The following is a 16,092-nucleotide window of genomic DNA, read 5'->3' as shown; positions in this document are numbered from 1 at the left end:
CAAAGTAAGACATGTTGGTGGCTGCAGAAGCCATCTCGGCCTGAGCTGGCACCATCTTTGCCCCTCCTGGGATGTGGGCTGCATCTAGGAGGTTGCAGGCTTGGTCCGCCACTGCCTCACGGGAGACAGTGGAGGTCATTTTCAATCTCATGGCTTAGGAAGCAAAGAGAACAGCCCACAAGAGAGGGAAAGTGAGAAGCGGGTGCGTAGATGCGAGCTGAAGACGGCTCCTGTGTTCCAGACCTTCTTATGTATGGATTCTCTTTTGTGTTTTGGGCTGACCAAGGGTATTTCTGTTTGGAGCAAAAAAAAATCTTAATAAAACAGAGAAACTTCTTTAACCGGAAATGTTTTGAGAAAGAAAAGTCCAAGTTTATTTTTAAGTTGACTTAAAATCAAAGAAAAATAACGTTTTCTTAACTTTGAGAGTCAGTATCCCAGGATTTTCTTAACTCTCATTTCTTGGACTCTGTTAGATGCATCTCATTCCAAAATCTGGATGAAGTTGGTCTTTATTCAGCCAGGTTGTCTCCTGCTGGAATTGGTTTCGTAGGACCCCAGATACTGTGTTCAACCAGTGAAAGAAAACAACGGATTATCAGAGTATTGACAGTATATCCACTTAATTAAGGAACAGAGAGCCCTATCCTCAGCTCTGGGGTGCCCACAGAACCTTGTTCCCAGGAGCCAGTTCTCAACACAGTTCATGCCCATGTTGTTCCCGCAAAGGCTCCATGGTCCCCAAGGGAGGAGAGAAAGTCAGAGAGAGCTGTCTCGGGTTCAGCCTCATGAACATGTCAGTCATTCCAAGTCAGACATCGGAGGGCTCCGTGGAGCCACACTCAGCTGGGAGAGACCGGGGTGCTTGTCAAGTCAGAAAGGGAGGATCATCCACGCAGATGATCTCCTCTTCCCGAGAACGGCCTTTGAGACATTGTGCTGTGGTCTCCACTTTGAGGAGTCTTTGTCCGGCTTGTCCATCAGACACACGAAAATCTTACTCATACGAGATTATTGTCACTCGCCTCTGGATCCTTATTCAGGGTGACTCCACCCGTAGAATGAGGCAGGCTACACTCAGGTGGGCGCCCGTATTTGCAGCAAACAAGGTCCCAAGCACAGCTCTCACTTCTGTTCTCCACTGTCCCAATTTTTCACTCTCCTCCCTTTGAAAAGGCCAAAGGATGTTCACCAACCTGCCCAGTTACTCCATCTGAGCCCTAACAACAGTGTTTCAGGCCCAGGTCTGTCCAGCTGGTTTCTTAACTTTTGGGTGTTTTAATATCTTCACCAAATATTTTCATTTTCTCACCTGAAGTTGGTGACATTTTCCCAGCATGATAAGGGACCCATTGCTTTCTATATGTTGGGTCACAAAATTCACCAGCCTTTTGTGACATAAACCACAATCTGGATTACTGAAATCTACAACCACGACCAGCACTGGTGTAATAAACCTAAAGCTGGCTGTGGACTGCAGCGGGCACCAGCTCATCGCCCTGGTCCCTGAATGCAGCAGTTCCCTGTAGTTTAACAGAACAGGCACCTGGGCAGCCGATCCTGGCACTGCTTATGTAATCCTGGAACCAGCGATCTGAATGTGTTTAGGTTGGTGCAGAAGGAATTGCGGTTTTTGACATTGAAAGTAACGGCAAAACCCACAATTCCTTTCGCACCCACCTAATAGATGCTCCTGGGGTGCCCCCGAGTCCCAGCTTGCTTAGGGCAGTGTGCACAGATGTTCTCGTCAGCACGCTTATTGACACCAGCCCCTCTTATTCCGAAAGCATCCCATTTGGACGAGAAATTATAGCAGATTCACCTCTGATGCTCCTGCAGCATTCAGCTGCATTTTTAGTTTATTGCACAATCCTGAAGACTTGCTCCAGAAAGACAGTAAAGGCAGCAGAAAGTTATTTTATTTACCGATGCCTGAGGCTGCACCTGAGCTCCTCAGTTTTAAGAAGAGCTTTGAGCAGAACTAAGCTGTGCTCTTTCACTACCGTCTGCTTCTTATCTCAGGTCTTTCTGCCTAGGAAACAGCTGGATGCAAGTGGCCCAGGTTGTGGTCAGCCCTCGACAAGGCCTCAGCTGCTGAGACATTACTCAGGACCTGTGAGTGTCCCAGCAATTGGCTGCTGCAGACTGCTGTCTAGTTCCTCCCAGGTTTCTGAGGCCTCTCCCATGATGCCGGTGTTTGAGGGTCAGTAAATGACACTGCTTTCTTCCACTCAAGTGCACAGTGAATTTGGAAATAAGGCAGAGGCCTGACAGGAGAGAATCAATAGTGTTACAGCTTTAAGAGTCTGGATGAAGCCCTTGGCTTAGATCTGTAGCACAGTGGACATCTGGAGCATTGCCTCAATTTTTTTTTTTTTTTTCTTTTTGAGAGAGAGTCTCACTCTGTAGCCCAGACTGGAATGCAGTGGTGCGATCTCAGCTCACGGCAACCTCCACCTCCCAGGTTCAAGCAATTCTGCTGTCTTAGCTTCCCGAGTAGCTGGGACTACAGGCGCGTGGCACCATGCCAGACTAATTTTTGTATTTTTGGTAGAGATGGGGTTTCACCATATTGGTCAGGCTGGTCTCAAATTCCTGACCTCAGGTGATCCACCCGCCTCGGCTTCCCAAAGTGCTGGGATTACAGGCGTGAGCCACCACACCCAGCTGCATTACCTCAATTTTAAGCACCTCCCTCAACATCACCTCATCCCAAACCATTTCAAGGGTAGAGCTGGCTCTGAGACTTGGGACTTGGCTAGAGGCAGACCTGGAAGCTTGTCTTCCATGACCAGCAGACGAGAAAAACCGAGGCACGCCCAGGAACTGGGTTTAACTGAACAAACTCAATTCCTCACCTGAATCCCCCCTCCACAACCCTCCCTATCAGATTCGCTCCTCTCTCTCTGGGAAAGTGGGAAGACAGGAGAGAGGGCAGCGTGGACCCTGCCTGAAAACCTCCAAAGGGAACCAATCCCAAGAAGCCACTGTGAGTGAGGCCTTTGAATCATCTACTTAGGAAGAACTATATCTGATGGTTACAGCATAGATAGACACGAGAAGTAATCTGTGATTTCCAATTCCGTGTTAAAAAAAAAATCCACGGGACTCTAATAAAGGTTAAATGATTAATTTTTAAAAATACTTTCTTTTTTTCCCTTTAACTTTTATTTTAGGTTCTGGGGTACATGTGGAGATGTGCAGGTTTGTTTCATAGGTAAACATGTGCCACGGCGGTTTGCTGCACAGATCATCCCATCACCTTGGTAACAAGCCCAGTGTGTGTTAGCTCTCCCTCCCCTGCCCCTCTCCCAATAGACCCCGGTGTGCGTTGTTCCCCTTTCTGTGTCCATGTGTTCTCATTGCTCACCTCCCACTGATGAATGAGAACATGCAGTCTTTGCTTTTCTGTTCCTGTGTTAGTTTGCTGAAGATGATGGTTTCCAGCTCCATCCATATCCCCACAAAGGACGTGATCTCATTCCTTTTTATGGCTGCATAGTATTCCATGGTGTGTATGTGCCACATTTTCTTTGTCTAGTCTGTCATGGATGGGCATTTGGGTTGATTCCATGTCTTTGCTATTGTGAATGGTGCTGCAGTGAACACACGCGTGCATGTATCTTTATAACAGAATGATTCGTGTTCCTTTGGGTATATACCTAGCAATGGGACTGCTGGGACAAATGGTATTTCTGATTCCAGGTCTTTGAGACATCGCCACACTGTGTCCCACAATGGCTGAACTAATTTACACTCCCACCAACAGTGCATAAGTGTTCCTTTTTCCCCACAACCTCACCAGCATCTGTTGTTTTTTGACAAAACAAACAAAACAAAACTACTTTCGATTTACAATTAAATTTAGTGTACTTAGAAACTGAGGGAGAATTGTAACTTTTTTATATCACATGTTGGAAATGCTGGAGTGTAACCGAAAACATGACAAAAAATAATTTTCATAGCTTTAATGAAATTGGTCAGACTAAATTTCTTAACGTTTCCTTAGATCTAATACTCCATGCTTTGATGTGTAAATATAATTCATTATAATCAGAGTTAGTGCTTTTTAAATGCCCTTTTTACATTTTTTTTTTATTGTGATGCTTTTGTTTCTCATTGTGGAGGCGCTTCCAAACTGCTGGAAAGCAGTTGACCTCGAGTACCTAGACATTGCCCCTGGGATTTGTTAAAAATTTGTTTTTTAGTAATCTGGTGGCAGGGATAAAGGTCAATTTTAGCTCAGCTCCTGTCCTCGTAATTACAGGTTACAAGACCTGTTCTCTGAATTAATGAGGTTTGTCTGTAATTTAGACTGAAGTGCGTAGACCATGTTTCTGGAAGACCTGGGCCGCTCTTAATGTGTGGAAGAAACAAAACAAAACTATACCACTCTCAAGAGTTTTATTTATTTTTTCACTTAGAACCTATGCTTGAAAAATGTGAATCCTGATTCTGTTTTAAACAATACATTCTGAATGATACATATTTGCTGATGTTGGATATGCTACACTATATTTAGATCAATAAAATCCAGAGACCTTTCTGTTATAACGAATATTCATTTTGGAGATTCGAGAAAACAGAGACTATTAGGGCCAACCCGGGCTATATTCTAAAATGTGATGAATTTAAAGATGCAAATGGGCTCCTCAGCCAGGATGTGCCCTGTCAGTCTCCCGTGGGCACATCTCTGAGGCAGGTCTTTGCCAAGTAGCCAAATTTGCATGAGAAGAGCCAAGGCAGCCCATTGTGAATATGCAAAAATCTCAGGCACAGTGGCGCATCTTTGACATGTCAGGGAAACGTTCTCACGCGGTGAATGAAGTCTCCTGGGAGGGCCATAAATCCTGTGCAACAAATTATACACTAACAGGTTCTTAGGGGAATTCAAATAAATCCTCGCAACCGCTTAGCAGGTAATCTCCAGATCAGATTCCCATTTTTCTTAAGAGCAAAATAATATATGGCTTCTCATACTCTCCCAGTGAAATGCTATATATCAAAGATATGAATTTAGTCGAAATATTGATCGTAAGCCAAAGTGAAAGTAAGGGAAAGTTTAATGCTTTTCACCACAAAAGAGAGGGATGAGGGGAATGTGCATAAAATGTGCTTTATAAAGTGAAGCATTCTGGAGGAGAGGAGTGGAAAAATCCAGAGACCCGAGGTCTTTCTAATGTTGTCAAGTTAAGGAAAAACTCAGAATTGGCTGCACAGTCCCGCACTTGCTCAGCAGGTTGTCGTGGAGAGCTGCCCTTGCAATGAACAGACATGAGATAGACCGCCTACAAGGGAACGATCTTCACACTGCATGAATCCTTTCCGGTGAGTTTTACTGCATTGCAGATCACATGTGATAGTACCGGAGTTCCATCTGGTGTCTTTCAGGGGGATATTGCTATGGGAGGCCAAGATTTGGTGGAATCTGAGGACACGCTTGTGTGTGTCTTGGTTAGTGGAGAGCTGAGCAAGTTTCCAAAAAATTAGATGAATGCAGATTACATCAATGGGAAATTTGAGTTCTCATGGCTTTTTACTGGTGACAGAAGCTCAGGACAAGCATAATCAGGAAAGTTATCTTTCTTTTCCACCTCAGTTTACCAAACCAAATCAACCCTCCCCAAGCTCTCCTTGTAGCATCTATGAACTTCATGTGTCACAGGGAAAACGCTTGTAAAACAAAGTCTTTATTTATTTTTTAAAGAGCCTTCCAAAGGTCATTTATCGTTCAATCATCTGTATGCTATCTAGAATTTATGAGTGAGATGCATTTCTGGCTGAAGCTAAGAAGGACACCTCAAGAGAAATGCTGCACAAAAAAAATATACACACATGGAGTGGCTCTGATTTTTATCTTTAATATTTGATGCATGACAAGCGATCCCGCAATTGCTGTCCATTGGCTTGAGTTGGTAGATGTGACTTATCAGACACCCACAACCGAAGTCCTAGGTAAACCAAAGTAGCTTTTCTAAATAGGGCATTACTTATTTATTTGGGGGATTTATAAAAATGTAGCCATCATGCAGAGCCTCTAGGTGCATGAATAATGCAAAAGTACAAAACATTAAGAAACAGAAACAAACAGAAGCTAGACGCAGAGTTCCATTTCTCTCAACAGACAGAAACCACTGTTTTGATCAATACATTGAATTACAAAGAGGAATTGCTAAAAAATGCAAACGGGAGTTTAATAGGACATAAAAGATTTGGTCATCAAACAAATGCTTTCCTTCCATCTTGCATGCATGGTGGTAGGAGTGAGTGTCTGGGGAGTGGAAGCTACTGTTGGAACAAGTGACAAAGCTGTTGACTTCCAGAGTTTTGTCATGAAGGGGCACCAGGGGGACAGTGGCCTGGCCACAGGAAAGGCAAGAACACAGATTTTTCAGAGAAGACGGCGTGGCCCAGTGCTGTCTTCCCTACATGGTCTTAGGAACTTCAATCTCAAACTCTGGTTCCTTCTTGCATGTAGCCGTTCTGTGTCCATCTCCTGGCACCCCGATGGAGCCTGCCAATGTTTACAACCCATCAATCTTGTTCCTGTAACTCCGTGGCTGGGCCATTTCTGGCAGCTCTAATCCTGATGACTTGAATGAGTATTTTGATCAATTTCTTTTTCCTCTTGGGTGTTAATCTCGAGCCCTGTTTGGTTTGAATCACTGGTGGCCCCGATTTGTCAGTGTTTTAGATGACATTTCTTCAGCTTCTTTCTCAAAACTCAACTCTCCCACTGAAAAAGCTAGACCCCTCTGTTGTTTTCCAGGCCTATAGGAACGACAGGATGGTGGCTATTTGCATGCTCCCGAAGAGGAGAGAAAGAGAAAAAAGTAAAGAACAATGACTCTTCCTGCTTTCTTGAGACCGTTTGTAAATGTTGATAAGAGACAAGGAATTTAGCCACTAAGACCTACGTACAAAAGAGAAATTGCTCAAACACAAGGTAACTACACAAACAGTGTCTATACTCACTAGCAAGAGAAATTTCACTTAATGTAGAAAGCCCCGTAGGCTACTCATTAGTGCTTTTTAAAGCTATCCTTTAGGCTGGTTAAAACACCGTCAATGGAATATCAGGCTGGCGTTCTGCAGTGATCCAGCGGAACTAACATCTGTGCTTCAGGAAAGACAGATATTCATGGTCCCGAACTCACTGGGGTTCTTAGAGAAAGGATCATTAGTGTCAGGCCTGAGAAGAGATACTGAGTTTTAAGATGTGAATTGCAGACCTTTACCTATCTTCTTCTTCTTTTTAAATTTAATTTTATTTTATAAAAATGATCATACTGTTCACAATAGCCAAGTCTTGGAACTAGCCCAAATGTCCGTCAGTGATGGACTAGAAAAACAAAATGTGGCACATATACACCATGGAATACTATGCAGCCGTAAAAAAGGATGAGCTCATGTCCTTTGCAGGGACATGGATGAAACTGGAAACCATCATTCTTACCAAAGTAACACAAGAAGAGAAAACCAAACACTGCATGTTCTCACTCATAAGTGGGAGCTGAACAATGAGAACATATGGACACAGGGCAGGGAACATCACACACCAGGGCCAGTCAGGGGGTGGGAATCTGGAGGAAGGATATCATTAGGAGAAATACCTAATGTAAATGACGAGTTGATGGGTGGAGCAAACCAACATGGCACGTGTATACCTATGTAACAAACCTGTATGTTGTGCACATGTACCCCAGAACTTAAAGCGTAATAATAATTTTTTAAAAAGACCCTAAAATGTAAAAATATGAAAAAAAATTCTAAAATCACTGGAAAACAGGGTTTTATGGAAAAGCCAAACCCTTTAACATGTCTGAGGCTGTGAGACAGTGAGAACAGGCCATGAGGAAACCCGGTGACACCAGCAAGGCTTGGCAAGGGTCCACCAAGGTGCATGGGGATGGATATCCCCCAGAATCGCAGGACCTGCCACCCTCCAGGCTCACAGCAGCAGGAACCAGGTGGGTGCTCAGCTCTGGACACATGGAGGCTGGCCCCCGCTCCTACCCTGGTCCTCATTCACAGTTGATCCCACCAAACCCAGCTCAGCAAAACCAACAATGCGTGCCGTAGCCATGCTGTGGGGTCCAGGGAATGACAGAAACCAGCTAACACTGGATGCCAGCTAATATGGAAGAGAAAAGTCTAAAAGATTCTAGCAAAGAAGGTTTTATTGCCATGCTTAGCCTTCCTGGTAAAATCTGTGATTTTCCACCTGACAACCACAGGTCAGCCTCAAAACACATAACGTTAAGATCTCATTGCCAAAAGTTAGACAAGATTCAGGGTCCAGATCAGGGAGTCAGGAATACACTGAAGGTTTCTGAAAACTCTGACAGACGCCTGCACATAGAGTGACTAAGTTTATTCCTAGGATTCATTAATGTAGACAAATGAGGGCTTGCTGCTGTGGGTTTCTAATCAGGATGATAGCCTTTGATAAAGAGGTATACAGCCCAGCTATTTTCCTGCTGCTGCATAAATGCTGGAAAACAGTACCATTGCAGAGCATGGTCGTGAATTATAAGAACGCGGCACACAGGAGATGCCCAGTTAATGTCTGTGGAATGACAGACACCTGAATAAAAATATGTGCTCTCGAGGGTGTGGTCTTCCCGCATTCCTCGTGGCAGATGCGGCTCTGGCCAGCACTGGCACTGTTAAATTCTGAGTAGAAGGAGGGGCGGTGAAGGCAGGTGAGAAGGCAGTAATGGGAACGCGCCCTGACCCTGTGGGATCAGCACACATGTGGAGGTCCCACAGAGGACAGCAGGGACCCCTGGCTTTTTGGTGGCTGTATTTCTCAGGCTCACAGTTGGACCTCCAATTAAGTACAAGAAAATTGAGACAATATGAATGTCCTCTTCTTTTTGGTCTGATAGAGTTTAACATGATCTTTGACAAATTCACTGCACATTTCTCAACTGTATAAATGCAGATGTCTCCCTACAAATGAGCAGACAGAAACCGCCAAATTTGTGGAAAGATATGCATCTTCATAAAAATAAAGTGGGAAGTTTCAGGTATAGTTTTTTTTTTTTAGATATTAATTTATATCTTGAAAAAAATGTGAGCAAAAACCAGCAACTCCTTGAAATTTGTATTCTCATTGAGATTTGTGATTGCATTGCCTCAAAACAAGCAATCTAAGTTTAGCAAATAACACTTTTAGGTAAAACATCTGATTCCTGAATTAAAACAGTTGATTATTTACTGCATAATGAGACAGTTGCAGTTGTAGAAATTATTCACAAACCCCACAGTAACAGATAAGGAAATGGACATTATGAATGACCTGAGAGGAAAATTTCTCAAAATTCTCATTTGAGGGATGGCTGAGATACGAAAGAAATGGCATTGGGTGTTTACCCAGTGAAATACAAAAGTCATTCTCAAAGAAAGGTTGTTAATGTTTTATAAATGTAACTATAGATGTCATTAATGTTTATGTTTATTTTAACCTACATTATGTAAATTGATAAATGTAAAAATAAAATATAAAATGTATATATAAATACAAAATAATTGTAAAATTTACATTATATTTATGTAAATATATGTGTAATTTAAAAAGTAGATTTTATGCAAGTATAATTATTAAAAAAATATGTTGCTGAGCTATATTGATGATCTATGTGTCAATAGCTCAAGTCATTCCAAAGGCATTTGCAAGCGTGTTCATGGGAAGTGAGAAATCCAAGGACAAAGTTTTGTACATAGGGGAGTTAACATGAGAGTAGTTAATATTCTTGATGTAGAGAAGAGGACCTTCAACACGCTTTACATAATTTTAGAATAAAAAGAAACTGGAAATAACTTAATTGCAGATAACTTGAGAAAAACAACAAAAAGTATGGGGAGGCTTGAGAAATGCATCAGAACATCGGAAAGTACAAGAATTAATAGTGAGAAAGTGTGAAATGATGAAGCAAACTGAATCTTAATTATGATGACTGTCAAGATATGCCAAGAATATCCATTTTCATGATATTAAAAGGCAATTCTCTCATATTAACTGAGAAGCACAATGTATTATTTATAAAGAAATCTAAGAAAACAAGGCAAGGAAGTGATAAAAATTTAAAAACTGGTAAATATATACTGTGCACATGTAAATAAAATAATTCACAGATTTAAATAAATTGGAAAAAGCTGAATTCAAAGCAAAAAAAAGTCATCTCCGTTGAAAATAAAACACTTGTAAATATTTACTTACTAAATATCATAGTATCAACAAGAACGGTTAAAAAATTAAGCTATGATTATAATGGAAGCTCTCTTTTACTGACAAATCTAGAAAATAAACCATGTAATCTGATCCTAGACAACTGAAGTAATGTAGTTACTAGGCTAAATTCAAAGATGGATATAAAACATTGTTCACGGTAGTAAGAATACAGTTTCTTTCCAAATGTATCTGGAACATAAACAAAACATAGACTCAAAAAAATGCATGAAATATCTCAAAGTATAAAGTGTATGCGGAAACCACTGCTCAGCTATACTAAAGCTAGCAATTAACAAAAAAAGAACCAATTCACAAAATTTTGAAGAAAACTCTACAATTCTTGATTCAATGAGAAAACAGCAATTACAATTTTATACAAAGTAGAAACTAAGTATAATACTATGTTTCAAACACATGCTATCCAGTAAATGTACTCCAAATAAAATTCATATTTAGAAATATTTTTATTAAACTGCAAAGAACATATAATAATAAACTTTTTTTCTATAGGAAGCAAAACAAGTAATGCTAGGATGTCTGGAAAAAGAAATGTATCAGAAATTAACTTAAATAGAGGACGGAAAGCACCACAATGAATAGAGGGCTTTAACAGATGATTTTTGAGAAACAATCAAAAAGGTACATGTGCATAGACTGAAAAGACAATCCGCGAAGGTTAGCTAAAAATAAAAAACAAAATCCACGTGCAACATTAAGATTAAGAAAGGAGATATAATGAAAGACAAAGAAAAATTAAGTCATTAAAGGAAATTCAGTGTAAAATTCCAGGTAATAATTTTTATTTTTATTGTCAAAGAAAAGTTCTAAAAAATATGTGTAGTTAAACCATTTTATGGTAAAATTCTTCCTTTTTGCTTATTTTTTGATGAACATTATATCAATTTTACAGAGAAGTTTCATGTAAGTACCACAAAGCTTCCTAGCTCCTGAACCATTTGAGCTTAACTTGGCCCCAAAAACACCCTCAAATTTTTGCAAATGTATTTTACAAACAACGGCTATCTATCTGTCTACTCATCTATCTATTATCTGTTCTGTCACCCATCTATCTGTCTTCTATCGATTCATCATCTGTCAGTCTATCTATCATCTACAGATACTCTACATCTCTCTCCCTCTCCCTCTCTCTCTCTTCTCTATCCATCTATTTACCTATCTATCTATCTATCTATCTATCTATCTATCTATCTATCTAATCTATCCTCTATGAGCTGTGTAGGTAGCTATCAATAAATCTATATATCTGTACATAAATGTACACACATGTAGAAATATATGTGTCTATCTATCTATCTATCTATCTATCTATCTATCTATCTATCTGTCTATCTATCTATCATCTATCTATTCTGTCTCTCCATCCATCAAATCATCTATTCTATCTATTCTATCATCTCTACCATCAATCCTTTATCCATTCTATCTATCCATCTATTATCTATTCTATCTGTCATCTATTTCTATTTTTCTATCATTCCTATCATCTATACTTATCTGTTATCTATTTATCCATCATCTATCTAGCCATCTATATATCAATTATCTATTATCTCTATTCATTCATTCACCATCTATTATATTTATCTAGCATCTATCTGTTTTTCTATTATCTATATGTATCTATAATCCATATGTCATCTACCTACATACCTGTTTATTCTTTTATAATCTATCAGTGTATCTATTATCTATTCCATTACCCATCTATTATCTATCAATTTGTTTATTTATAATCTACCAGTCTATTTATCATCTATCTATTCTATCATCTATCCATCTATTATCTATGGATCTATTTATTGTCTATCTATTATTTAGAATTGGTCAGTCTATATGTCATCTATCTATTCTATCATCAATGTATTATCTATCTAATTATTATCTATCTATCCCTCTAGTACCTATGGATCTATTTACTTATAATATATTAGTCTATCATTTATCTATTCTATCACCTATCTATCTATTATCTATGCATCTATCTATTATCTATCAATCTATAGGACCCACAGCCTGTGTGAGGCCAGAGCCGGGTCCTATCCCACTTGATTGCTTCAGCTCCAAAGCTCTTCCCTGGTCGCCCTTACTCCAGGCCACTCTCTTCAACCTCCTCTGGCTCTGATACCCTGCCAGGTGCCCTTATTCTGAGACCCACTCCCTGCGGTTGCCTTTCCACCCTTCTTGGGATCTGATGGCCTGCATGAGACATCCACCTTTCATGCAAATGCCCTGTTTACCTGCCTGAGTCCCACCGCCACATGGACTCCCCCTTGGTTCCCCGCTTCTGTCCTGGCTCTGGGTTCTCACGCTCCTCACCTTGGTTACCACCCCATGCCTTACTTGGCCTTGACTCATGGCATTTGGGTCAAAATGTTGGAGAGGGGAGTAGAAGATAGAGAAGGACAGGGAAAGGGCAGTGGAAGAGGAAAGATAAAAACAAAGACAGATAGGAAGAGAGGGAGTCAGTTCTGCTAAGCAAAGGAAACTTTTTGAAAGTGCTGTTAATAGTTAAGCATTTGTCCATGGTGCAGAGAAACAAGAGATTAACTCATTCATGTTAAAAGCTAAGGTAGCAAGATAGTAATTCCGAAATGTTACTTTAGATTAGTTCTAAAAATTGCCCCTCTCTGCAGAGAGGATGTGAAAGCCAGTTCTGAGCACAGGAGAGAAGGTTGGTGAAAACTCACGCAGTGTTCAGATGCATGTGGGGTGTTCTTTCTCCTGTTTCCCCTTGGACCAAGGGGCTTGAAACTAGGGAATGTGGAGAAAAGCTGACGACCCAGAAAAGGGCTCTGGGACCACTTCAAATAACACTGTTTATTTACACAGAAATTATAGACTTGACTCGAGCCCGGAATCTGTGCACTGTGCCATGTCACCAGCATAGCCAGCTCTCCTGTCCTTCCCCATAATCTTCCGGGGGCCTGATTCCCGAATTCCTAAGCAGGGCTGATCACATGGGAGTTTTCAGGAAGGGCTGGATGTCCTGGGATTTTTCTGTGGCTGATTCATGTGATTTTTGTTGTTGTTGTTGTTCCGGGCATCCTTCTGATTAAAACTAATAAATCACAGCTTGTTTAAGTGACAGTGATGGTTGGGTTGTAGTTTTTGCTTCAGGGAAATCTGTTATGGAGAAAATCAATTCACATTGTCTGGAAGAAAAGGAATAGGTCAAACACCAAGACAGGGACAAAATCCTTTAGCAGCTAGTTAGTCGTTGACATTGTCTGGAGGTGCCTTCACTGTGCTCTAGTGGACACCTGCCTCTTTACTGACACTTTTTTCCCAGAGTTTTCCAAAGTGATTGTCATTTTTCTCCCATGGGTGGAGGAAGGGCCACTTTCTCCTTGCTCCTGGAAGACCTTTCTCTCTCCTTCCTACATCTTCCAGCTTTGATGATCATAGTGTCAGGCTCTATTGCCTCTTCAGCATTTTATAATCTCCTCATTTCCCAATGATCTTGGTATTCAGTGTAACTCTCTCCAAGACCCCTGCTGTTTTAATTCTCTTCGTTTCAGTACACATGAAGGAGGTCTTCAAAACATGGTGACCTCCATTCCTGGAGCTCCTCTAGCTGTCTTGTCCTGGATCCCACCTCTTCCATCCCCATACATGAAGCTCCTCTAGCTGTCTTGTCCTGGATCCCACCTATTCCATCCCCATGCATGGAGCTCTTCCAGCTGTCTTGTCCTGGATCCCACCTCTTACATCACCATGCTTGGAGCTCCTCCAGCTGTCTTGTCCTGGATCCCACCTCTTACATCACCATGCTTGGAGCTCCTCCAGCTGTCTTGTCCTGGATCCCACCTCTTCCATCACCATGCTTGGAGCTCCTCGAGCTATCTTGTCCTGGATCCCACCTCTTCTGTCACCATGCAAGGAACCTTTGACAGCAACTCCTGCCTCTCTGGCTTGAGAGCCATGGACCAGGCGTCCTTTCCTCCTATGGTGCCTCCAGCCCATGGAACCCATGGTGCTTTTATTTTCTGCCATTCTTGGTGCTCTTCTCTGCTCTATATACAGATTTCCCCTCCTAAGCTGAGAGTCCATTATCAGTTGTTACCATGATTCTCTTGGCCCCTCTGTCTCCTCATTTGCCTCTTTCTACTTGTGCCCTTCTACAGGGTCAAAATGCCTGGCCCAGTTTGCTTCATCTGAACTGCAGAACATGGAAAATGATTCGATGACAATTTTCTTTTTTACTGTCTTGAGCATGGTACACAACCAGAATCATTGTCAATGCAGAGAAGAGCAGTGAATTCAGTGGGACCTGAGCAGAGAGGCATTGTTAAGATGATGCTTTAAAACCTAAGATCGCCAGGCATGGTGGCTCATGCCTGTAATCTGAGTAGTTTGGGAGGCCGAGGCAGGTGGATCACAAGGTCAAGAATTTAAGACCAACCTGGCCAAGATGGTGAAACTCCGTCTCTACTAAAAATACAAAAATTAGCCAGGCATGGTGGTGTATGCCTGTAATCCCACCTAATTGGGAGGTTTGGGCAGGAGAATCGCTGGAACCATGGAGGCGGAGGTTGCAGTGAGCTGAGATCATGCCACTGCACTCCAGCCTGGATGATAGAGCGAGACTCTGGCTCAAAAAACAAAACAAAACAAAAACCTAAGATCACTGTGCTGTTGAAAGCCTTGCAGCCTTCCTGCCTCACTCAGAGGGGAAGCCCGAGCCCTTGCAATGGCTTACAGTGATAACATGACTTGCCCCCAATACCCCAGACCCTTTCATCTTACCCTCCACCACCCTTCCTCACGTTCTCATCTCATGCTACATTGGCTAATGGGTCAGCTGCACTCCTAGCCTGGGGCTTTGCGGTCCTGCCGCTTTGCCTAGGAAGCTCTTCCCCACATACCCGCATGGGTCGCTGTCTCCCATCCTCAAGTCTGACCAGTTCTCATGTGCCCAGCGAGGATCCCCTGGCTGTCCCGTGCTGAGTGCCACTCCCCTTTGCCCTTTACTCCCCATGCATGCCCTGCCCGTCCTCTACTTTTCAATTTTCATTTGGCCTGATTGTCTTTCAACAGACCACGTGTTTCTTTATTATGCTTATGCTTTATTTTCCCATGTCCTGCAGCCGGGTTGTGGTCCCATGTGGGCAGGAGTCTGTCTGTTGTACTCATGGCTACATCTTAAGAACTCACAGGAGTTCTCCTGAGAGCTGATGAAGACCTGTTTATTTGATGCATGAAGAAAAGAGAACGTGTATTTCAAAGAAGACGCCTCTGTGGCCCGCTCAAATCACAACTGTTCAGTGATGAAGCTATGACATGTTAGTACATGGAGTGTGACCCATGTGACAGGTTAGTGTGTTGAGTATTTCCCATGTAACATGTTAGTGTGTGAACCACGATCCATGTGACAGGTTAGCATGTGGGATGTTTCCCATGTGACAAGTTAGTGTGTGCAGTGTGACCCATGTGACAGGTTAGTGTGAGTATTTCCCATGTAACATGTTAGTGTGTGAACCATGATCCATGTGACATTAGCATGTGGGATGTTTCCCATGTGACAAATTAGTATGTGGAGTGTGACCCATGTGACAGGTTAGTGTGTGGACTGTGACCCGTGACACCTTAATATGTGGAGTGTGACCCGTGTGTCATGTTAGTGTGTGAAGTATTTCCCATGTGACATGTTAGTGTGTGGAGTGTGATCCATGTAACAGATTAATATGGGGAGTGTGATCCATGTGACATGTTTGTGGTGTGTCTCCATGTGACACACTAGCATGTGAAGTGTGACCCATGTGACATGTTTGTGGAGTGCGATCCATGTGACATATTTGTAGAGTATGATCCATGTGACATATTTGTGGTGTGCC

The sequence above is a fragment of the Chlorocebus sabaeus genome, chromosome 9, assembly GCF_047675955.1.
Source record: "Chlorocebus sabaeus isolate Y175 chromosome 9, mChlSab1.0.hap1, whole genome shotgun sequence".
Lineage (NCBI taxonomy): Eukaryota > Metazoa > Chordata > Mammalia > Primates > Cercopithecidae > Chlorocebus > Chlorocebus sabaeus.
Note: the sequence above shows the minus strand (reverse complement) of the source record.